We start from the raw sequence: 25,874 nt of genomic DNA on the forward strand, positions 1-25,874 counted from the left end.
CTCTCAACCACTGCGCCACCAGGGAAGCCCAAAGACCAGGCTTTTAACGGCTATGCTACTCTAATTGTTAGGAAGGTGATAATGGACAAGATAATTCTTCTGACATTTTAGACCTGCTGTTTTTCCATTAGAAAATTTAATACAATTAATTATACCCTCTCTTTCTGTTTTAGGGAAATGTAGAAATGCTTTAATGACTGAATAAAATGTTTTAGGTCCAGTTCAAAAAGACAGAGCATGTGCGTTTGCCTACCCCTTCTCCCAAGATCCTATTGAAATGTCAATAATGATATATAAAGACTAAGTCTATTAGAATCCTGAAAACAAATAGAATGTCCACAGCAGAAACTTCAATGACTTGGATAAATTTCTGGGAGTCAGAGAGCAGATGGGACCATACTGATGTAGCAAAGCAGAGTAATGCACAAGCGAAAACATGCGAGTGTGAAGTCTTCAGCCAGGATCCTCACCTAGAGAGGCTCCAAGCTTGGGTCACGTGGGCAAAGAGAACAAACAAGGGCCTGGGGCAGTGATCAGGGGAGTTGACCACAGAACAGACAAACCACAGAACAGCTGGGCCACTCAGGCCCTCCCTTCCCACTCCACATACACAGCAGCTCTTTATCCTTAGCTGGAGCACCAATGACTGCATTGTGAAGAGAGTAAGATCTTCCTGAAGGGAATGGGAGCTTGGGTGGAGGCAGAAAGAAGTATTGTCTAGCCTCAGCTTTAGAGCCTCCACAATGGACATAAATCCATCTCCACTCTGAAGTGGAATTCTACCCCCAGGTAAAGCTCTTCTGCCTTGGGCAGTCGTGATGGTCCTGAGCTTGCTGGCTAAATGAAGGCTTGGCTGGCAAAGCCACCCACTTACACAGGGCTATACTCAGCCTTCCCATTCAGAAAATGGCCTTCTGAGTAAACACACTTATTAGTGAAATCCACTCAGTCAACCTATATTTATCAATATAGTTCTTAGTACATATGAATAGTCAACAAAGGATCACCAGACATTTGAGGAAAATCAACGAGATGCAAGATAAAGACTGAGGTGAACACAGACTGGCTTCTGAGGAAACAGAGGAAAAATAATGGGAGATATCTTATAAAATATCTAATTATCTTCACAGAGATTCAAGAGGTTACTGCATCCTTTAAAAAAGGACTGGCTGCTAAGGGGGCAAAGTGAATCAGAGAACAAGAAAGGATTATTGGAAATTTGAAATGATTATCAGAATTTTTAAGAATTCAGTGAAAGATCTAAACAGTGGAGTGGAAATAGTTGAAGCCCCAATTACGGACATGATTTTTAAAGTGAAGACATCTCCCAGAAAGCTAGATAAAAAAGAAAAAGACATGGATAATATAAGAGAAGAATTGTGAGCAAAAATAGATTTTTAAAAAGGCTCAGTGTTTATTTAAAAGCAGTTCTAAAAACAATGGAAGGAAGGATGTAATCAAATACATAAGTACCTTGATCTGAAAAAAGACTCAGGGCTGAAAAACTGAAAAAATCCAACAAATACCAAGATTTTGAATAAAATGACCCTCAGTTGTACGTAGGCACATCTGAAGAAACTGTAGAACACGAGGGCTAAAGAGACAATCCTGAAGCTTTCCAGGAAGAAAAGTAGATTACCGCCAAAAAACAAGTATAAGATGGACAGCAAACCTCCAGCAACCCTGAAAGCTAGAAGACAATGCCGTAACGTCTAAAACACTGAGAGAGATTTGGAGTCCAGACAATCAAGTGTAAAGGCAAAACTGAGAAGGTTACAGATACACAATGACACAGAAACTGTATGTTTCGTGCATCTTTAACAAATTACTTAAGCATGTGTTCTAACAGAACACACAAGGAACCCAAGAGAAAGGATAGCATGAGATTCAAAAGCATAAGGCACTAATCCAGAGAATACTGAAACGAAATCCCAGTTTGACGATTGTGCAGCAAATCTAGGAAGCAGTGAGCCCCAAAAAGTCAGAGGACTCTGTGAAGAATGTCTTCAAGAAGAAAGTAGATTTCAATACAAAATATAAAGCAATCATCTTTTCTGTTAACAAGAAAAAGGAATGCCAGCTAAAAACTCTGAAAAAAATTTAAAAATCTGTACAGAAAACCTTTTCTCAGATATGAGGCAAACTAAAATATACATCATTTCAAGTAGCTGTACAGAATAAGAATAGAACATTGATTTGATTTTAATGTTTGGAATATTTTTCTTTGAGTGAGACAAGTCAACTCTCTTCATTTTTTCTATGGGTCTAATCACCCTCACTGGTTTTACAGTAAGTTATTATTCTGGTTCTTATTGCTGCATAACAAATCATCCCAGAATTTATGGCTTAAAACAACAACAGTCATTATCGCTCATAATTTCTGGGGGTGAGGAATTTGGGAGTGGCTCAGCTAGGTGGTTTGGCTCAAGGCATTTTGTGAGGTTGCAGTCAGATGATGGCTGGGCCTGGGGTCATCCTGGAGGCTTCCTCACTCACATGTCTGGTCCCTGAGCTGTAAAGACTAGAGGGCTGGACAGATGAGGACTAGGGATTCTTTGGCATCTCTGTGTCCATGTAGCCTGCCCAGGTGGGTTCTCCAGGATTGCAGCTTCAGGGTAGCCAGACTCCTTTCATAATTGTTCAGGGTTCCAAAAACATGTGTTCCAAAAAAGAACCAGGCAGAAGCTATGTTGCCTTTATGACTTAGACTAAAATTTGAGAGGCTATTGCATCCTTTAAAAATGTACCAGCTGCTACAGAGCATTGCTTCCCCTGGACTCTATTAGGCAAGGCAGTCAACAGAAGCCCCCTGAGGTTCCAGAGAAGTGGAGATAGATTCCACCTCTTGATGGGAGAGTGGCAAAGCTCTAGAAGAACCTGTGGACTGGAAATATTATAGCAGTCATCTTGGGGACATCATCTTTTCACACTAAAGTCAGTGTAAAAACTTTATCATGCATATCAAGGAAAAGACAACCAACTAGAAAAATAGACGAGAGATTTGAACAGACACTGCACAAAAGGAAATAGTTAAATGTCCAGTAAATACATGAAAAGGTGCTCAACTGCATTAGTCATCAAAGAAAAGCAAATTAAAATCAAAATGCAATACCTGTACACATCCAGCAGAATTGCTAAAATTTGGAAGACTGGCAAGACCAACACCAAAGTTGTCTTTGGTAATAATATATATGAGATATATATTATATATTATATATATATAATAAAGATAATATATATAATATATATAAGATAATATAAGAGAAGAATTGTCAGTAAAGAAGAAGAATTGTCAGTAATTGTCAGTAATATAAGAGAAGAATTGTCAGTAAAAGAAGAATTATCAGTCTTGGGTGTGGAACAAGGGGAACACTCATGCCCTGCTGGTGGATAGGGTGGAGATGGTAGAAAGCAAGCATAATTACTCTGGAAAACTGTTGTCCAGTATCTGCTAAAGGTGAACATATGCTTACCTTTCAACTTAGCAATTCCCCTTCCAGATATGTAGCTAAGAGAAACACATGCACGTCTATACCAAAAGACATGTTCAAAAATGTTCAGTGATATTATTAATAAGAGCCCTGTGTTAGTCAGGGTTCATCAGAGGACCAATAGGCCATATATATATATATATGTCAGATATATATAGAGAGAGATCAATAGGCCATATATATATATATATATATAGAGAGAGAGAGAGAGAGAGAGAGAGAGATCAATAGGCCATATATATATATATATATATGTCAGATATATATATAGAGATCAATAGGCCATATATATATATATAGAGAGAGAGAGAGAGAGATCAATAGGCCATATATATATATATATATATGTCATATATATATAGAGATCAATAGGCCATATATATATATGTCAGATATATATATATATATATATATACACACATATATAGAGAGAGATCAATAGGCCATAGATAGATAGATAGATAAAAAGAGATTTTACTATGAAGAATTGGCTCATGCAGTTAGGAAATTGGCAAGTCCCAAGGTCTGCAGGGTGAGTTAGCAGGCTGGAGACCCAGGAGAGTCGATGGTATAATTCCAGTCCAAAGGCCAACAAGCTTGAGACCCAGGAAGAGCTGACATTTCAGTTTGAGTCTGAAGGCAGGAAAAAACTGATGTCCCAGTTTGAAGGCAGTCGGGCAGGAGGAATTCTCCCTTACTCAGGGGAGGGTCAGCCTTTTTGTTCTGTTTAGGCCTTCAAATGTTTGGATAGGGCCCACACACATTAGGAGGGCAATCTGCTTTACTCAGTCTACAGATTTAAATGTTAATCTCCTCCAAAAACACCCTTGCAGAAATATCCAAAGTGTTTAACCAAGTATCTGGGCATCCCATGGCCCAGTCAAATGACATAAAATTAACCATCCCAAGCCCCAAACTAGAAGCAACCAAACTATGTATTGGTAGTAGGAGAGCTTACTCGTGTATGGTCACACAAGGAAATGAAAGCAGTGATGGTGGACGTCATTAGCTGCTATGTATCGGTAGTAGGAGAGCTTACGCATGTATGGTCACACAAGGAAATGAAAGCAGTGATGGTGGACGTCATTAGCTGCATACAATCATAAAAATGCATCTCATAAACATTATGTTGAATGAAGATATCAGAAAGGAATTCATGTAGTGGGCTTCCATTTATATAAAGTACAACACAGAAAAAATCATCTCTAGTGTTAGAAATCAAGATATGGTTGTGTTTGAGGAGGGAAAGGGGCACTTCTGAGGTGCTTGTAATGTTTTTTACCTTGACCTTCGTGGTTATTCATTGGGGTGTTTGCTTTGTTATAAATCACTGAGTTGTACACCTGTGATTTGTAAATTTTTCTATATGGGTTATACTTTAAAAAATTTGTTTTAAACTTTAACAAAAGAGAGTGATTGGGGAGCTGTTTATACCTCCTAAGAAACATGAGCAGATATTACTTTCCTAATTTAAAACATAATTAGAAAACAAATTTTCATCAAGTCAGTATCATAACAATTTTGCAACATGCAACTCAAAATAAGCAAAACTATTCTTCAGTTAATTTGTTTTCAATAAAATACTTATTTAAATGACTCATTATGATAAACACTCAGAAGGCAGAAAAATTTTCAAGTGAATAATGAATCATTTACAAAAGTATTACTGCTTTCCATAAACTCATTAACAAGTAATAGTAAAAAGATTACAAGTATCTGGGAATTGGCTGAAACATTTATTTTAAAATAAAGTGGCATATATACAAGTTTTACTATAATATGATGTTTCATTGTCATTCTATCTACGGCGAATGTTCGTTCTCCAAATTAAACCAAATTAGAAACTACAAAAGGAAAACTTTGGGAAAATACCATTTAACAGAATTAACTTTAGTCAGCAGATACATTCAGACTGCAAAAATATTGGAAAATGCAGTTAAACCCCTGATGCAGATCCCAACGAAAACCACTTTAATTTTTAACAGTAGTGTGTGTCTATTTGGACTAAACATTGCCTTTTTTTATTGTTATCATATTTTGTTTTGGCCTTTAAAGTTTTAAAGATATTTAGTGTTGGAAACATGTTTTTAGTTTATCAAAACAGTTTTTAAAGACTGGAAATAGAAAGTAAGCAAAACAATCCTGTGCATGTATGTGATTCATTTTAAAAAATCATTTGAAATCATGAAAGATATTATGCAGACAAAATTAATATTTATTTGTTTTATTTATTGTAAATATTTTATAGCAAAATTAATGGACAGTGAAAGATCTTCTTAAGCATGTAGCAGGAAACTGAAAAACAGGAATAGGGTATTAGAACCTTCGTTCTAAAACAAAGAATACCTTTTCTCCACTCCTAGCTTGTAAAAGTGGCAACACGTGGATTGATTCTCGTGGAAGGGTAATATTGCAATTTTCTATAAATACTCTTTGAACAACAAACAATAAACAAAAGCAAAGTTCTCCCTCTCTTAAAAACTTAGTTTCTGATGGAATAGATTTCGTAATAGTGTCAGGAGACCCAAAAGGTTAGATCAACATTTGCTGGATGGGGCAAACCTAGAGCTGCCCATGGATTCTTAGCCAGATGCAAGGTCAAGAGGTCAAAGCAATTGACCAGTAATGGAGGAAGATAAACCTGGGCAGGATTGTCCTTTGGCTCCCAGGGTCCAGGTTAAAAAAATAAAAGACCTGGACTCTGGACCCCTTTATTCTCATGTCATACCGGAGAAGGGAACAGATTGAATCTTCTCTGGATTCAGCACTGATTCTGTTACAGAGTAAAGGTGAGCCTTGGACATGTTTCCCAGTGGCAGCAACTTCATGAAAGCATCAGAGGGGTACAAATCATAATCTAAGGGGATAAAACCTGGAGCAAATTAATTCAAGGTGGAGTAGCTCCCATCTTGCTTTCTTCTCAAAGTTCTGGGGTCACACCTGTTGTTCCCCTCTGTTGAGAGGGCAGAACAGCTGCTAGAACCTCTGGTTTTGTGTCTTGGGGGCTTCAGTCCTGCCATTACTCTAAGCAAGCCAAGAGCACTAAGAATCATATTTCTTTCTTTTCCCTCCATAGCTTCTCCTTTTAGTTCTCTGGTTAAATAGAGATGAGGGTGGAATAAACAGGGCTAATATTCGGCCAATGAGCCCCTGACTGATTATTTAGCTCCACCAATGGTCTGATTGGTCAGTGTCCCTGCTTGCTTTTAAATATTTCTCCTGAGAATAAACAACCTTTTACCTACCTTCTGTTCTTGAGTAGCTGTGAGGCAAAACTGTTTGCTAAGAAAAAAGGAGAAAAGAAAACCTTTATTAAAGTTTTAGAAATGCAAACTTCCCAAGTTTTTAAAGTAGGAATAGGTGGAATTGTAGTTCGTGGGACAGTAAGCTACCTATAACACAGATGGCATCCAAGGGAGAGTAGCACCTGGGGGTGTTTCTCGAGCCGGGCTGCCTATTGGGTCACCTGGGGAGCAGGCTGGGGCCTGGGCAACAGGATTTGCAAAACCTTCCCAGGTGACTCCGTATGTAGCCAAGGTGGATAATTATTCTACAGAAATATTTGGAAAAGGGAAGGTTGAGGATGACTGGATTAGAATAGACGTACAAAGACGTGTCTCATGAGAGAATCTCGAACATGTAGGCAGCACTAACTCAGAGACATAGACTAGTGACAGACACATGGGTGCCTTTTCAACAATTATCCTTTAGTATATGATTAAGGATATACTCAAAAGAGACAAAAGAAAGCCCAGTGAAAGCAAAGGTAAATTCTTTCAACACAGGATTGACCTATCAGTGCTCAGAGAGCGTAATCAAAGGATGGTACTTTTCCCTCCAGTTTTATTGACAGCTAATTAACATACATCACTGTATAAGTTTAAGGTGTAAAGCATAATGGTTTGACTTACATATATTGTGAAATGATTACCACAATACATTTAGCTAGCATCCATCATCTCATACAGATACAATAAAAAGGAAAAAAGAAAAACAAATTTTTTCCTTGTGATGAGAACTCAGGATTTACTCTCTTAACTTTCATTCGGAATGGATAACGGCATTAACTACAGTCATTATGTTGTACACTATATTCCTTGTACTTATTTATCTTCTGACTGGAAGTTTAGGGTGGTACTTTATAAATTCGGTTTCTAAAACGTTTTTATTTTAGGAGATTAAGATGTTTTATTTAGAAGTTTTACAGACAAATTGTGAAAATAGAGTTTGCCTATACCCCTCACCCAGTTTCCCCTATTATGAACCTCTTACATTAGTATGGTACATTTGTTGTAATTAATGAACCAATATTGATACATTAATAATAAATAAAGTCCATAATTTACTCATATTTCTCTAGTTTTTAACCTAATGTTTTTTTCTGTTCCAGGATCCCGTCCAGGACACCACATTACACTTAATCATCTTTCACCTTCAACTTCTTTTGGCTGTGAGTTACCCAGGCTTTTCATATTTTGTATTATCTTGAGTTTTGAGGAGTACCGGTCAGGTGTTCTGTAGCTTGTCCCTCAGTTGGGGTACGTCTGATGGCTTTCTCATTATTAGACTGGGGCTATGTGTTTGGGGGAGAAAGATCACAGAGGTGAAGTTCCATTTTCATCACGTCATGTCCTGGTATGTACGGTCAACATCGCTTAGCACTGTTGATGCTAACCTGGATCACCTGACTGAGGTGGTGTTTGTCACGTTTCTCTACTGAAAGGTTCCTCTTTCTCCTTTTTCCACACAGTACAAGTTAGAAGGAAATCACTACGTGCAGCTCACACTTAAGGAGTGAGGAGTTATACTCCTTTCCTTGAGGGTGAAGTATCTGCATCAGTTAAAGGATGGGACCTCTTTTATGTGCTTGCATCCACCAGCTAAACGCATGAAATCTGTTCCCAATCCAGTCAGGCCTCAGTGGCAAAGGTGAAGCTTTTCAACATTCCACTCCTCTGCTAACTAGAACCCAGCCCCCTCTGACTAAGACCCCACTGCTGCAGGTCACACTTTCTTTCCCTTGGCCCTTCTGCAGCCCCAGTATTTCTAACACAGGGCATGGTGGAAATTCTGGGATCCCAGAACCAGAAATAGAACCCCCATAGAAAATGGTTGAATCCCCAAATTCATATGCTGAAGTCCTAATGCCCAGTACCTCAGAATTTGACCTTATTTGGAAATAGGGTCATTGAAGATATAATTAGTTAAGGTTAGGTTGTACTGGGGTAAGATAAGCTCCTAATTCAATATCTGGTGTCCTTATAAATGGGAAATTCGGACATGTTGACACACACATAGGGGGAACGTTATGGGAACATGAAGGCAGAGATTAGGGTTATGTGCCTATCAGTCAAGGAATGCCAAGGATTGCCAGCAAAACCACCAGAACCTAAAGGAGAGGCATGGAACACATCCTTTCCCAACGCCTCCAGAGGAATCAGGGCTCTGCTGACACTCTGATTTCAGACTTCTGACCTTCAGAACTGTAAGACAATAAATTACCATTGTTTAAGCCACTCAGTTTGTGTTACTGTTACAACAGCCCTAGGGAACTAATACACCCTCCAAAGATGACTCTTCTCATCACAAAGAGAAAAAAAAAAACTCTTTGAAAGACCTATTTAGCTCATCCCAGGACCAAGCTGAATTCCATGAACACTCACCTATTACCCTATTCTATGAATATTTACTAAGCAGGTGCACTGTGCTCAGAACTCATAAGCCCCTGGGGAGCAGTAGAACCTTAAAGATCCAGCCATTAGGCTGAGGACAGAGACAATGCAGAGACATGGTAGCATTCTATTTTCCTGCCTATGGCTATTCGCATTCCAGATTCCATATCGATACCAGTAAGTGTGGTCAATGTATTTCTCTTCTCTCTCTCTCTCTCTCTCTCTCTCTCTCTCTCTGTATGTATTTATATATATATATATATATATATATATATATATATATATATGTATGTATAAAAGGTTGACATATCTTAGATCAGGTTCCCTGGAGAAAACACTGACATTTGTGTGCTGGGGTATTCAGGCGGGAGTGCTCTCAGGAACAAGACCAGCATGAAGATGAGGGAAGCAGGCCTGGACAGAAGTCAAATAGTGATGCAGCTGCATTGAAGGCCTCAGCCAGTCCTCTGGGGAGCTCTGGAGCTGGGATGACCCTTCAGAGACGTGCTGACCTGAGGCAGGGGTGGCGAGTCTTTGTACGCCTGCAGTGACCACTCATTAAATAACTTGAGCAAGACAGTTTGCTTCAGGCAAAGGCAGTCCCTGGAGAGGGATTCTCCTGTGAGCTCTCAGCAGCCAACATTCCCAGCAGCCAGAAGAATAACTGCCTCAGTCCTGAGGGGGATTCCAGAGAATGCACTATAGCATTCACTTCAAAGGACATCTGTTACTGGATGAAAAGTAAAAATCTCTTAACCAACATTTATTGGATACCTAGTAGAATTAATAGACAAAAGGCACCTAAATTGGCTTCCTGGACCATCTTCCTGGCAGGCCATAAACACAGAGATAGGCAACGCTGGAGATGGAAAAATCTGAATGGAGAATGTAAGTTAACCCTAAGGAGAGTGGTGCAAGATCAAATAGGCAGGAATCAGGCGCTGGGTCAATTAACTCTGAGATTTTGCAAAAAGAAGAGTTGACCTGTTCTGTCTCTTGTTAGCAAAATGGCCTGGGCTGAATTGTGCAGTAGACAAAGTTGGGGGCTTCCCTGGTAGTGCAGTGGTTGAGAGTCCGCCTGCCGATGCAGGGGACACGGGTTCGTGCCCCGGTCCGGGAAGATCCCACATGCCGCGGAGCGCCTGGGCCCGTGAGCCATGGCCGCTGAGCCTGGGCGTCCGGAGCCTGTGCTCCGCAACGGGAGAGGCCACAACAGTGAGAGGCCCGCGTAACGCAAAAAAAAAAAAAAAAAAAAAATTAGACAAAGTTGGGCTATCTTCTCTTTCTTTAGGCACCCGTCCAAGCACCTGTTCCTTTGTAAACTGTGTGGCTCTGCTCAGGGATCTCAGGCTCCTCCTGAAGGTGACGCCCAGAGCCTTAGCAGAACTCTGGTTGGCTTGCAGGAGTGTCTCCCTGGAGGACTGAACCCCAGGCCTGCAACTTTACCTACACAGAGCTGTTGGTAGCTCCTGCCTCTGATCTACAGCCATCAAGGGAGATGGCACCCTGCATTCTAGCTCCATGGAAACTCACTACCCCTACATCAAGGCCAGCCTCTCCTTCCTATCTGTATTTATTTCCTGGGATTACCTTAAATGACTATAACCTGGTGGATTCACACAACAGAAACTGATTCTTTCACAGTTCTGGAGGCCAGAAATCTGAAATCAAAGTATTGGCAGGGCCTTGTGCCCTCTGAAGGCTCTAGAAGATCTGTTCCATGCCTTTCTCTCAGCTACTGGTGTTTCCAGCAGCCCTGGGCATTCCTTGGTTTATAGACACATCACTGCAGTCTCTGCCTCTGTCCTCCCATGGTATTCTCCCTGTGTGTCTGTGTCTCCTCTCCTCTTCTTATAAGGACACCAGTCATATTAGATTAGGACCCATCTACTCCAGTATGACCTCATCTTACCTTAATTACATCGGCAATGACCCTATTCGCAAATAAGGTCACAGTCACAGGTAGCAGGGATTACGACTTCAACATAATTTCCAGGGAGGGGGATACAATTCAAATCACAACACTGTCTAAAGTTATGACGCCTAATTTAATGACCTAACATGTACTAATAGAAGAAACCTTGACCATTTCCTCAAGGTCTCTCAGCATAATGTCTGCATCTTTGTATTTTGAGAAAAATTGAAATCCTGCGGCTGAGCTTCTGAGATCTAGTGTAAAAATAGGTAATTGGGTTAATTTCAGTCCATATAAGATGGGCAATATGAGCCAAAGTGATACAAAGGAAAGGTATTTTGAGGCCTCTGGGGCCTTAGTGGGGGTCTGTTAAATAGTAAGTACCAACCTCACCTACTCTTGGTCAGACTCCACCAACTACTTCCATTCGTAGAACAGATTATATTGCTGATGAGGCCAAGATTTGATCTTAATCCAGAACTACTTTATCCAAACCACAAGCCTAACCCTCACCAACCTTGTCACAGAGATAACAAGAACAATGATCCAGAGAAGACCTGTCAGAGAGGCCAGTGCAAAACCCACCCAGTCACTGCATAAACCCAGCTAAGATCTTCCAATGAACTGGGTCACAGAGGCCTCCATATTGGTAAAGGATCCCATCCTGTTCTAAGCTGTGTAACTTTAAGACAGCTGCATTTTCATTATGTTCTTAAATAGAAATGATGATGAGATACTGTAGAACTCTAGCCATCCAGGTGTTAAGACCAATCACGGTGAAGCTGGCACCAGAAGTTGATGCGAGGGTGCTGTAAACTCAGAAAAGGGCAAAGTGCTCACATTTATATTTTGTTGCTAAGAGAGAAAGAGAGAAAAAACACAGCTTTTAAAAAAATTTGTCATCTGATTTCACATGTAATTTCAGGCCCACTTAACCACTTTCTGAAAAGATCTTTGAAGGGATAAAAGAAAAGAAGTCTCTATCCTAAAGCCCAATAATGACTAGAAATTCCAGAAACCAACCCATCAGCACTATCAGATCCCATAAATGGTGAGACGGAGATGGAGATCATTTCCAACAGTGATGAGGCTCATGACTGTCTTGGGGGGAAAAAAAAGGCAATGGAAAGATGTATGGCAGCTGAGCAAGCTATAAACTTCCTGTTTGGAAACCTCCTGCAGGTTATCTAGACTCAGAGCCTAATTCCTTCCCCCATAAAATGGGGACAATCAGACTTTTCCTAGGAGCAGTGGAATGTAATGGCCAGACCATAAATCCCAGTTCTAATAGTGCCAAGACCTTGGGCAAAGAAACTACTGAATGTCCTAGAATCTCAGTTCCCTCATCTATAAAATGAAATTATAATAATATCTATTCTCATAGGGTTGCTGTAAGAATTAAAAGGGGTACAATATGTTCAGTGTTTTCTCTATACCACGTATGGGATATGCAATTTTTTATTCCCACCACATACAAGATAAAGCACCTCTAAATTAGAGACGTTTGCATCTATTAAATCTTTAATCTAGCTCCTAGACATGCCTACTACCTGGATGTACTGCTTCATCCAGCACAACAAACCCAGGCACTGTGCATCTGAGGTTGTCAAGTAGGATCATTTAAATCCACAAGTAGATGGGGATTGAATCACCAGTGGGTGTTGGAATTATCCTCAGGTTATGGATAAAAATGAGCCCAGCTACAGAGCAGTTAACTTCATTCCAGAAATCAATGAAGTGCAGTGTGACTTGGTAGGAGCAATACAGTGCAACATTGGTAAATGTAAACACAAATTAAACAAATAAATGAAGGAAGAAGAGATCATATCATTTGCTTTTGTTTTCCTTTTAGTATCTCAGTTCAAAATTGCTCTTTGAGGGCCATCTGACTCTGGTGACTCAGGGTAGGAGAGGGAACTCAGAGAGCTCCAAGGAGAAGTAGAATAGAAGCCTTATCCCTTGTGAGGCCCTGTCTACTAAAATAGTAAGTGCAACTCGGCGCTTCTAGGGGAAATTGGAGCTCCTGCCACAAGAAAGCAGAAGAGGAGATTTTTATTGATCAGAAGGCTGACACTGACATTTGGGGAGCCTTCCTGGATGAATAAGGTTTGGAATTACCCATCAGGGACTTACTTCTCACCTAACTAAATTCCACAGCCTGGTTCTGAAAGTTCTTTAACCTTTCATCACAGAGGGGGCAGGCCTCTGTAGCAGATCAGAACTTTTGCAGGAAATTAGGCTGACCAGTTCCTGTTCCCTTTGCAACTCTGGAGTGAAGGCTTTTGTTCCCAAACCCTTTCCTGCTGTTGCCAATCCCTTCACACACCCACACCCACATAGAGAGAGCTATATTCTTTCCCTCAACAGAGTTAAGGCTTATATTAACCCCTTTCTTGGCCCTAAACTGTTTACTTGAAGCCGTGCCTCTCAACCGTAGAATGAATCACTTGGGGAGTTTTAAAAAATCCTGATGCCCAGCCCATACACCAAACCAATTAGATCAGCATCCTGGGGGGTGGGACCCAGGCAGGGGTAGCTTTTTAAAGCTCTTAGATTATTCCAATGTGCAGCTAAGGTTGACATACACTGACTAATGAAGTTGTGAATTGAAGCATCAGGGTGGGGTAAAATATAGTACAGGGAGCAGTCAGCCTGCCTGGGCTTTGAGATTGTCCCTTGTCATGTCCTAGAGCACAGGAGTCTCTGATTCTCCAGAACTCCTAAACGTCATGGGGCCAGAATGTCTGGAGCAGACATCACAGTAGCCGTATTCGTCTACTTGGACTGCCATAAAAACATACCACAGACTGAGGGGCTGAAACAACACACATTCATTTCCTCACAGTTCTGGAGGCGGGGAGTTCAAGATCAAGGTGCTGGCATGGTTGGTTTCTGGTGAGAATGCTCTTCCTGGCTTGTAGATGGCTGCCTTCTTGCCGTGTTCTCATGTGGCCTTTCCTCTGGGATTGAGTGGAGGGAGAGGGGGTGGGAGGGAGAGAGAGGAAAAGAGGGAGAAAGAGAGAGAGAGAACTCTGATATCTCTTCTCAAAAGGACACTAATCCTATTGGATCAGGGCCCCCTTATGACTCATCTTTTTTTTCCTTTAATTTTTAGTTTATATTGGAGTATAGCTGATTTACAATGTTGTGTTAGTTTCAGGTGTACAGCAAAGTGATTCAGTTATTCATTTCATCTTAATTACTTCCTTAGCAGCTCCATCTCCAAATACAGCCACACCTGTGGTTAAGACTTCAACAGATGAATTTGGGTGGGCGAGGGACACAGACATCTAGTCCACAACAGTGGCCATGACCCTAATGGAGGCTCCAGCAATTACAGCTTACTCGGATATCATACTTGTTGGAAATGCAAAATGTTGGGTCTCAACCCAGCCAGACCCCCTGAACCAGAATCTGCATTTTAACAAGATCCCCTGTGATCAGTGTGTACATTGATGCATGAGAAGTGTTGTAATAGACTTTCCTCAATTCTAACGACTCTTCCAATCCTCAGAAATCTTAGCAGATTAGTTTGCAAAACAGCTAGCCTTACCTTCTGCACACCCAGTTCCTTGATCTCAGAGAAGGGCCCAAATTTTCTCACCCTGTGGGTGATGGGGGATGAACCTCCTGGCTGTTGAGTTTGAGGAGTTAAGATGAAAAGTCCAGAGTAACTGTATCCCCACCAGCTCCACCCTCTTCTTCTGTAGTGTGCTCCTCCCCTCCTCCCCTTTGCCTTTGCCTCCAAGGATTTTTCCTAAGAAAAACAGTCAGGATCAATTTTGAGCCAGTTGCAATGAGCATCTGTCAGAAATCTTACTTAACCATCCAGTCCAGTCCCACTGGTTGAGCAAGAGTCTGTTTCTCAGGGGTTCCCTCAGGACCCAAGAGGATCTGAAAAGCGCAGAGGTGAGAGGAGGGTGGGGCTGGTGCAGCCACAACCCTACAAGCTCCAGTGACTAAACTCTGCTCCTGGGGGTGGGGTGGGGTAAGGCTTTTAAAGTCAGGGTGTGTATGAGAAATAGAACCGGGCTAAAGAGCCCTCCATCTGTCTTGTCACAGCTGTTGCCCCAATAAACGTGCCAGCAGATTACATCTCTTTAGGAATTCATTTTTTATTAGTAATGAAAGCTGCAAGGAATTTAACACAATTTCTCTCATGTCCTTCTGGAGAAACTAGTCTACATTCCAGTTAAGTGAAATTTATCGCCTGACATGGGAATACTGTCAATTGCCCAACCCAGTGTCTATTATCTCCTTATGCCTCAGCAGCAGAAACCCAATGTATTCAAGACTCCTTCAAAGGAAGGAATACCTTTTCCTTCTATCCTTTGTCCTCCCTGTTGTCTGGATTAGTGATGTAATGGCTGGAGCTCCAGCAGTTATCTTGAGCCATTAAATGGTCTTTTGGTGTTCTGAGACCAATTTCAATGTGTTGGAGGGGGCATTTTTCACACCACCAACGAGTAATTCTCAAACATCAGCAGGGTGTCCAAGAATTCAACTCAGTTCTGACACTATCTACTTGGGGATAGCATCAGATTCCACAGGCGGAGGGCTCAGTCCTACAAGACTGCCCTCCCCCACTTCAGACACCAGTAGCAAGCCCAGGTTTCTACCTGTGCTTCTGATCAACTAGCTATAAATCAGAGGTTCCCAAGACCCCCTCCTCAGGTTCAATTAATTTGCTAGAGTTGCTCACAGAACTTAAACATTTTACTTAACAGATCACCAGTTTATAGCAAAAGGATATAACTTAGAAACAGCTAGAGGGATGAGATGCATAGGGCAAGATATGTAGGAAGGGACACAGAGCTTCCATGTTCTCTCGAGGCCCACCACTCTCCCCAAATGTCCATGTGTTCACCAACCCAGAAGCTCTCTGAACTGTTTACTCTTAAGTTTTTATAAAAGCTTCATTACAAAGGCATGAATGACTAACTCATTGGCCATCAGCAATCGATTCAACCTCCATGTCCTCTCCCATCCCCTGATGGGCAGGAGGGTAGGGGGCAGACCTCTAATCACATGGTTGGTTCTCCACATGCTTAGAGGATTAGAACTTTCCCTTCCTTAGATAGGGTCCAAAACTCGTCTCATTAACATACCAAGAGACACTTCTGCCACCCTCAACACTTAGGAGATTCAGAGGGTCTGAGAAGGTGTGAGTCAAGAACTGTGGACAAAGACTAGATATATATGAAGAATATATTTTGGTCACATCTGAGTGACCAAATATGTATTTCTTAATAAATCACAGTATCACAGGTGGTCTTAAGATAGAAGCCACGTGTAAGGGAGATGAAAGAAAGAAAACCCCTGGTCCTTGATATCTTTTAGAGTTGCCATTACCAGCTCTGCACTGTCTATTTTCGGTTTACTTTAAGTGAGAAAGAACTAAATTATCTTATTTACTTATTTATTTTTCTGTTTCATGTAGCTGAACTTAATCTTAACTGATACGGAGGTAAAGAGTGTTATTGGGCTTCCCTGGTGGTGTAGTGGTTGAGAGTCCGCCTGCTGATGCAGGGAACACGGGTTCGTGCCCCGGTCCGGGAAGGTCCCACATGCCGCGGAGTGGCTGGGCCTGTTGAGCCATGGCTGCTGAGCCTGCGCGTCCGGAGCCTGTGCTCCACAGCGGGAGAGGCCACAACAGTGAGAGGCCCAAAGTGAATGTATGTCAACCTAGAGGAGGATTTCTATTGGCTTTGAATTTGGTCAATATCTTCAGTAGTTCACTTAAACTTATGGGTGATCTTATATTTATAGATGAAGAATCTTGGAGGGCCAATTATGTATTGGATAATAGGTAAGTATCAGATTTCAAGAGAGGGAAACAATAGGTCAAAACTAAAAAGATAGGGCTTCCCTGGTGGGGCAGTGGTTGGGAGTCCGCCTGCCGATGCAGGGGACGTGGGTTTGTGCCCCAGTCCAGGAAGATCCCACATGCCGCGGAGCGGCTGGGCCCGTGAGCCATGGCCGCTGAGCCTGCTCGTCCGGAGCCTGTGCTCCACGGTGGGAGAGGCCACAGCAGTGAGAGGCCCGCGTACCGCAAAAAAAAAAAAAGAAAAAAGAAAAAAAAAAGAAAACTAAAAGGATAAAATTTAGTGAGAATAAACATAAAATCTGGCTTTGGGTTTAAAAATATCTACTATTTACATGCAAAATGAGAGAACTTGAAACTGAGAACTAGGGATATTAATACAGAGTTCTACTATCCTCCTCACTAGTATTATGTTAATACAGTCCTGCATAGTACATTTTCCAAAAGGCCATTGTTGATACAAAGTTTTAACATGAACACACATGTTTATCATTTCTCCTCTCTGGGCCTTTCTGCGGTAAGCAGAGCTATAAGCAGAATGCTTATTTTTTGTTTGTCTTTCTTGTGATCTTTTGTCAATCTGGACATAACTACTAATTTGTTGAGCTTATCCATCCATTTACTCATAAATTCATTACTACTTGTTGAGTGTTTACTAGGTACTCTGCTTTGAGACTACATAGATGCATAGCCAGTGGTCACAGAGGTATCAAAGACCAATCAGGACAGCACTCTTGGAGCAAGACTCTGCCCTTCCCCTCTAACCGCCCCTGCACCCCTTACCCTAGAGGAACCAGAAGCAGCAAAGAGAGGAGATGGATGCACAGCGCAGTCACAAACCATGTCCCACTACCCCGCTGCTGGTCCCTGGTCTGAAGGTCCCATCTGAGCTGGAAGGAAGAGAGAAGCATTGTGTTGAATGTAAGATTGAAGCTTCAATCTCGTACTAGAATAGGCCTTTTAATGCCTAAAGAGTTTCAGCGGATAGGCTAGCAAGAAGTAAGAAAACAAACTTCTGCTCACTGTGTTTAAAGGTAGTAATGAAAAAAATGTGAAGCTGTCTTCTGGTTGTACCCTGTGTGTTCAGCCCATTCAATGAATATTGACTCTGTAGAGGATATCTTTAGAAGAAAGAACAAGAGACTAATAATAGGGGTTGGAGGAGAGAAGTGGGTGGCTGGGGGTTGAGTGGGAAGGAAACATATTCGTATCTTTTGAATTCTGTACTGTATGCAGGCATCACCTATTCAGAGACCAAATAACTTTTCTGTAAGGACTTAGACAAAGAGATGGATAAAATGGAGCATATTCAGAGGAGAATGACTTGAATCGTAAAGGGTCTGATCACTATGCTTAAGGAGAAGTGGTTAATGGACCAGAAAATATTTAATCCAGAATGAGAAGACTTGGGGGCTGTAGGCATGGGGGTAGTATCTTAGTCTGTGTGTTTTCAGAAGACAGGGCTGGGATTAAAGAGAAGAAATTACAGGTAGGTGAATATTGTGTCACTTGCACTTTCCTTTTTAAGTATGAGCTTCCATCTTGTTAATGACAAGAGGTTCCAAAAACGTTTGCCACATTGAGTGAAAAGTGGCCTAAACAACTAACGTCACTTTCAAGCTGTGGTTCCAGGGCACTGGTGTTTCGGTTTGGTACACATGTGAGAGTCTCAGGTCTTTCTGAAGTTGACATCTGCCAAGGCTATCTTCCTAATTCCCACCTGTCAATTCTAGTCACTGCTTAGATTCAGTAATCACAGCAAGATGGATGGGGAAGCAGCAGAATGGTGAGAAGGTTCCAACAGGTGAGCTCCAGGGAGCTGGCTGCGTCCACTCAGCACTGAGAGGCGGGAAGGAGCACAGTGTGCTGGTATGTGTAATACTCAGGTGTAGGAGTCAATGTCAGGAACTGCCAAGGCTCTGAGACTTTCCCCTGCTTGCAAGCTAGGTTAGCCTGCCATGGTTTCTTAGATGCTGGAAGAAGATACAAGACTCCTGGGTCAGACGCAAAAAACTTTATTAGTCATGACAATACTGGTTCTCCTTGGCTTCTAAGTCCCATGGGGGCAATTCAGAGGCAGGCCCAGGTGAACAGATGCTGTGCACCCAGTGGGCCTGTCACAACTGAGGAACCTTGAGTTGTACCCCCTAATCTTTTTTTTTAACTGAAGTATAGTTGATTTACAATGTTGAGTTATTTTCTAGGGTACAGCAAAGAGATTCAGTTATACATATATATTCTTTTTCATATTCTTTTCCATTATGGTTTATTACAATATATTAAATATACTTCCCTGGGTTATATAGTAGGACCTTTTTGTATATTCTATATATAGTAGTTTTTATGTGCTAATCCCAAACTCCTAATTTATCCCTCCCCTGCCTTTTCCCTTTGGTAACCATAGGTTTGTTTTCCATGTCTGTGAGTCTGTTTCTGTTTCATAAATAAGTTCATTTGTATCATATTTTAGATTCCACATATAACTGATATCATATGATACTTGTCTCTGTATGACTTATTTCACTAGTATGATAATCTCTAGGTCCATCCATGTTGCTGCAAATGGCATTATTTCATTCTTTTTTATGGCTGATATATATATATACAATATTCTATTATATATATATACACCACATCTTTATTCATTCATCTGTCAATGGACATTTATGTTGCTTCCATGTCTTGGCTATTGTAAATAGTGCTGCTGTGAACACTGGGATGCATGTTTCTTTTCGAATTAGAGTTTTCTCCGATATATGCCCAGGAGTGGGATTGCTAGGTCATATGGTAGTTCTATTTTTAGTTTTTTAAGGAACTCCATACTGTTTTCCATAGTGGCCGCACCAATTTAGATTCCCACTAACAGTGTAGGAGGGTTCCCTTTTCGCCACACCCTCTCCAGCATTTATTATTTGTAGGCTTTTTAATGATGGCCATTCTGACCGGTGTGAGGTGATACCTCATTGTAGTTTTGATTTGCATTTCTCTAAATTGGCAATGTTGAGCATCTTTTCATGTGCCTGTGGGCCATCTGTATGTCTTCTTTGGAGAAATGTCTGTTTAGGTCCTATGCCCATTTTTTGATTGGGTTGTTTTTTTGTTATTGAGTTGTTGAAACCCCTAATCTTATAACCCCAAACTTGCCCAGCCTTTACTGTTGAAGGAGATAGGATCTTGTTTTTACGCTAGTCAGGAAACAAATCTGCCTTTTGCCCTGGAGAGACCTCTATCTTTGCTAAACCACATCTTTCTGGGATAGAAAATGTTACAAGATGTATAGAAACACCGTAGAGAATTGCCCTCAATAATGTCCACCTGTAGGAATGAAATTCTGGGCTCATCTTTTTGTTTGTAGTTGGATGTAGACCTGTCAGCTGGCTACACAGCCCTCGGCTCCAATTAATACCTTTCTGGACCAAGGAAGCAAACAAAGGTCTTAGAGTTGGATGGACCTGGATTAGAATCTTAGCTCTGTCATTTAATGACTAAGTTACTTGCCTAGTATCTCTGACTCTCAGTTTTCTAATTTGGAAAAATGGGCCAATGATACTCACCTGAGTGTTGTTATGAGGATTAAACTACATAATAGATACAATTGTCTGGATAAGTGTCAATTGGTGACCTAATATTCTTTGATTTTTACTGAAAAATAAAATAACATTCTGGCTACCCAAACTGTATGAACTTACAAATGCTTTTGCTGTTATTTAGTTCTATAAATTAGAGGGGGTGAGTAAGGAATAGGAGGTCTGAAATTCCCCAATGCAAAATCACTCATTTGTGCCCCTCAGTAACTCTTGGGGCAGATCTCAGATCCTAAAATTTCAGTAACTCTCCAGATTGGAGAACAAGTCATCTCAGCTTTTCCGTCTCTTGACTCAGCTTACTGATGACCACCCTCTCCTCCCTCCTGCGGTGCCTGCCTCAACCCTTCTCTCTTAGAGCGAATTTAGGCTCTCTACCCTCAATTCTGCATCATAATCACCCCTTCCTATAATATCATAGATTTCTCTAGGGAACTCCAACCAAGTATCTCTCTAAAACTGTTTGGGGCATAATTTTTTCTGGCTGCTCCAAGCTTGATAGATAAAGAAACAATAAGTAAAGACTAGAAACTTTATAAAACAATACTAAAACAGATGCCTTAATTATAGGAGACCAAATAATTTGTCGCCATTGCTTCATAAGATTATTTTTGCTTTGTTGGTTCCTAGACCAGAAATAGCAGCAGGGCCTCCGGTGTATCTTTTGTGTTTTTTCATCCTAGATGAGCCAAGATTTATCACTTTATTAGTGAGAATCATCAGGAAGAGCGAATTGGGTTTTGCTGCAGACAAGGAAATTAGAGGCAACAGTTAACAGTTTAAGTATCGCAGCAGATTTTGCAAAAATACTATCTTGCCATCTAAACTGGTTCTCAAACTTTATCGTGCAGGAGAATCACCTAGAAGTCTTGTTAAAACTGACTGCTGGGGCCCATCCCCACAGTTTCTGATTCAGTAGGTCCAGGGTGGGACCTGAGAATTTGCATTTCTTATAAGTTCCCAGGTGATGCTGACAGCAGCTGGTTCAGGTCCCACACTTTGAGAACCAGGCTCCAAAGCCGTGATTCTCACCCCTGGCTTTACATTACAATCACTTGGGGAGCTTTCAGCAAGTACTGCCTGGTTCCCAAGCCCCTGAGATTCTGACTTAATTGGCCTGGGGATGGGCTCTGGGTTTTGAACAGCCTCCCAGGTGATTGAATACAATACCAGGGTTGAGAATCACTGCACATCTGGAAATTTCCCAGAAATACATGCTCTTCTCTCACTCCCAGCTCAGCAACTCAGGAGAAAGTTGGATGGATATAAACAAGTGATTATTACAAGGCTTGTTGGATGTAAGCAAGTCATTTGAAAGCCAACTGGAAAGTGAAGGAAGAGTGTCTGAGCTGCTGGGTGTTTCTGCCAGACGGCATCAGCTCATGGGACCCAGCGTGGAATGCACTGGGTCTTCTTCAATTGTAAAATAATCGACTCCGTGGTCCCTCCCTACTTCAACAGAGGGGCTCAGTGTTTGGATTTCAGTCCAATGAGAATAGAAAATAGGCAAGCTGCTCCCTGGGTGTGGTGACTCTCCTGGGACCCTCACCGAGTGGGAAGGGTGCCATTTGGTCAGAAAGTCTCATTTACAAAGGGCCTCTTATTATTATTATTGTCGTTGTTGTCATTTTAAAAGAATCCTCTACAAAAGAATAGTATTTTCTCAAATCTTGTTACCTGTCCTCAGCGTGTAAGTTTAGACTAGTTGTTCTCAGCACTGACTGCACATTAGAATCACTAGGAACACTTACAAAGAGAACCTATCTCCACGCATGGTGACCAACTAGTCCCAGATTCTCAGGATGTTCTTCATTTTAGCAACGTCCTGCATCCTGGGAACGTCTCAGTCCCGGACAAACAGGGGCAGTTGGCCACCCTGCCCCACCCCAGAAAAATTAAGTCAGAACTTCTGGGAGTGGGCCCTCGGCATCAGGATTTCAAAATCCCCCAGGGATTGTAATGTGCAGCCAGGGTTGAGAACTGGAGGGTTTTAGATTAAATGAAGTTGTGCACAGTGTAGTGTTTTGGTGCTTTCTGGAGCCTCGATAGCCTCAGGATATATTAGTGGTGTGTGTGTGTGTGTGCATGCGTGCGTGCATGCATGCACGTGCACGCGTGTGTGTGTGTACATACTGGGAGGTTTGCAAGTGGAGAGGAAATGGACTTCCTCTCCGTACCTGTGACTTCAGGGTCATTTTCTCAGGACTGTTTAAACAATTGTGACATTTCAGGTCTCACAGAAGCTGTGTCTTTAGCAACCACATCATGTATGATCATATGAAAATGCTCAGCATTTGTGGAGTGTGGCACCAAGCGGTTCCTATGGCCCAACTTACTAAGCCCTTCAAACGTGCTCAGAAGTGGGTGTGGCCAGCTGTTTCAGTTCTGTTTGCAGGAACAGTGGAGGTCACCCTTGGCAATGCTGGCGGTCTCTTATAAGGAAAAGCCCCTTTCCACTTCTAGGCACATTTTAAAACTGGTGATAAGCTGTGACTTGAATTAAAAAAACAACTCAGAACAAATAAAGCTACAGAGACAGTCAAGTGGGCAAGATGAAATATGTAGCCCATGAGATGGTGAATGATGCTCTTTCAGGGATGATTTCGGGAATGTTCTGCGTTTACAAACCACTAATTCCATTTTCATGGGAGCAAACCAGGAGGCCTCAGGCTGAGCACCCTTTCTGCAGTGTAAGAACTGTCTCATGCTCTGCTGGCAAAGGGAAAACATTCACCCAGTTGTCTGTGTACTACACGTGTGATAGTGTGTTTCATTCCATTGTCTAGAATGAAAGGGGCCCTGCCCTTCCTGCTGAAAGATAATGGCGTGAGGAGGGCACCCAGGTGAAGGACCAGGATCAGGTGCCTGACCTCACTTCCCGGTCCACCCACACCCCAAACCAGCTCCCCTGGGAAGCCCAAGCAGGTGGGGCTGTGGGGCAGCCAAAGGGCAGGCAGTCAGCACCCAGAAAGCAGAGCATGGGAAACAGGGCTCTGGCCCCAGCAGTCAGGACATTTCTCGTCCACAGAACAGCTGGCCAATGGGTAGGGCAGGAGGGCCAGGCAAATTATTGCTTCTGGTGGTTTCTTCCCTTCTGGATAAGAGAAACAATCATTTCTTTGGAGGAAAGTGAAAAAAAATGAGTTTTAATTGGTGACCATCCAACCCCCAAAAGCCTGATTTTTCAAAAAAGCAGGTGACCCGTGCCTCTTGCAACACGTTTTGGTATTCCGGTTTCAGATGCTGAGACCTGGAGTGACAACGTGGTACAGTGAAAACAGCAATGAACTTGGACATTGAAGACTGAGAGGTAACTTCCTCAGGGTGTCACCTGACCTCTCTCTAGAGCAAATAGGTTTCATCTTGGCTCACCAACCCATGTTCCTCAAGTTGGGGCCAAGCTTGACTGAAAGGAATGCCCTGGTCCATCAGGCACGCAGCCCAGCATGGTGACTGAGAGTGTGGGCGCTGGAGCCAGACCACCTGGATCAGGTTCCCAGCCTGCCACTTACTTGCTGAGTGACCTTGGGCATGTCACTTAACCTCTCTATGCCTCAGTTTTCTAATCTGAAAACAGGGATAATCATTCTACCCACCTCATGGGATAGTTGTGAGGATTAAATGAGAGGATGCCTAGAAACTGCTCACAGCAGAGCCTGGTACAGAGACGTGTCCCGTGTTAGCTGTTCTTATTCATTAGAGTGAGTAGGATTGTTCAGAATAATACGGAGAAGGACCTACATCGTGGAACATCTTGAGAGCCATGGAAAGAATGATGAGAAATACTGAAATTAGTTGCAGGAAGCAATCTCTTTCCTAGCAAGGGACTGTACAAAAATGCATGCCACTGTCGGGTCCCCCTGGCTAACATGCAAAATGTCATCTGTGCACAGCAAACCCATAATCTTTTTCCTTCTTTTGGCTTCCCTAATTGCCACTGATCACGCTACTTGTAATGCACGTGAAACAGTACCCCGTACGTAGAAAGCTGTTGATAAAAGTCAGCGGCTATTGTGGTGGTGGTAGTGATTGCTTTTAATATTAATACTATCCCTAATCTGGATAAGAAATAACACCTGACAGCAAAGAGGGGATTAGATGATAGGAGGGAAAGTACTTTGCAAACCTGAAAGCATTTTACAAAACTAAGGTATTATCCCCATGCCCCAGTGAAAGTGATTAATTACACAAATATTTGTGAAGTGCAAACCACACAGCTCTATTTTGTGGAGAAGGAACTAATGGTGTTACCTTATCTGAACTTTGATTCTAACAGACTCTCCTGCTGGCTAGTGAAGAACGGCTGGCAGCAGCCTTCCTCGAGGCTGAGAGAACTTAACCTGCATGGGGTTCCCTACAGCAACTGAGATCCCAGCAATTAATCATTGTAATGTTTACTGAATCAGGCAGCTGATATGGCCCTGTTCTTTACAGCTTGTTTAAATACCTGGAAAAGAGAACAATGAAGCCTGAGCAGTGTGAGGACCTGCTTGTTTCCCATCAGCGCAGCCTGGTGCAAGGGAAGGGGTGCAGATGGGGAGATGGCAGGCAGGCAGGACAGGCAGGTCTCAGTGAGCCCCCAGCCTGGGCCCTTTCCCCGGGTATGGGCCACCTCCAGCTCAGCTTTGTGCCGAGCAGACACTTGACACCGTGCCAGACGCCATCTAGGCAGCTCCTTAAGCTGAGTAATGAGACTTGGTTTGTTAGGAGCCTTTAATTACCAGCCTGATGTACAAAAACATTTCTCTCTAGAGACGTTCACGCAAGCTAAGCCTTTGTTCACCAAGAAAGCAAGCTGCTTCCTCTTCCTGGCAAAGAAGATATGACTCGAGGGTGAGATTTCTCTCTGGCGAAATCTATCCTGCTCCAGCCATGATCCACCCACATTCTTGCTCCCCTCCCCAACAACCCATTTAACAGAGTGTCTGACTGTGTCTGCTGGGTGACTGTCCCCTTGCTTCCCCCTTATTCTGTCTGTATCATGGACAGAATGACTGTATTTGGAACCAATCTCTCTAGGATGGATTGATCCCTCCATCAGTTCCTCATTGTTAAACCCAAGCAGGCTCCTGACAGTGATGGGAAGTTAATGAGCTTTTGCTCTTTCATTCTACAGGATGACCATTAAGACGTTATTCACTCTCCTGAAATCTCCAATCCTCAGCACTCCACAAACCCCCCAAAAGAGAACTTTGTCTATTATTGTACAAAGAGAATAAATACCATCAGACTGCATGTCCTGGATTTCCTGCTCACAATGTCTAATTCCTGATGCACCTGATCCCTTTGCCCCATCCTTCCTCTGTCTAAAGCCATCTCCTCATCTACACCCCTTCCCCTGCCTAAAACTATCCCAGCATCAGGATCACACCCCTCCTATGTTTTCAC

The 25,874-nt window shown here is 42.2% G+C and overlaps 2 long non-coding RNA genes across 2 annotated transcripts in view; one reads left to right on the plus strand and one right to left on the minus strand.

Moving 5' to 3' along the window:
* The window catches only part of LOC125965690 (uncharacterized), a 94,023-nt gene that overhangs the window by 27,248 nt on the left and 40,901 nt on the right, over positions 1-25,874 (plus strand). Inside the window, exon 2 of the long non-coding RNA XR_007479922.1 lies at positions 7,882-7,941. This is a non-coding gene — a long non-coding RNA (uncharacterized LOC125965690). The remainder of the gene's footprint in view (positions 1-7,881; positions 7,942-25,874) is intronic.
* Positions 5,709-14,758, minus strand: LOC125965687 (uncharacterized). Its single transcript, XR_007479919.1, has 4 exons — positions 14,632-14,758; positions 13,922-14,038; positions 6,737-6,773; positions 5,709-5,786 (listed from the first exon to the last, which is right to left on the minus strand). It is a non-coding gene; the product is annotated as an uncharacterized LOC125965687 (long non-coding RNA).

This window comes from Orcinus orca, chromosome 10, assembly GCF_937001465.1.
Source record: "Orcinus orca chromosome 10, mOrcOrc1.1, whole genome shotgun sequence".
Taxonomy (NCBI): Eukaryota; Metazoa; Chordata; class Mammalia; order Artiodactyla; family Delphinidae; genus Orcinus; species Orcinus orca.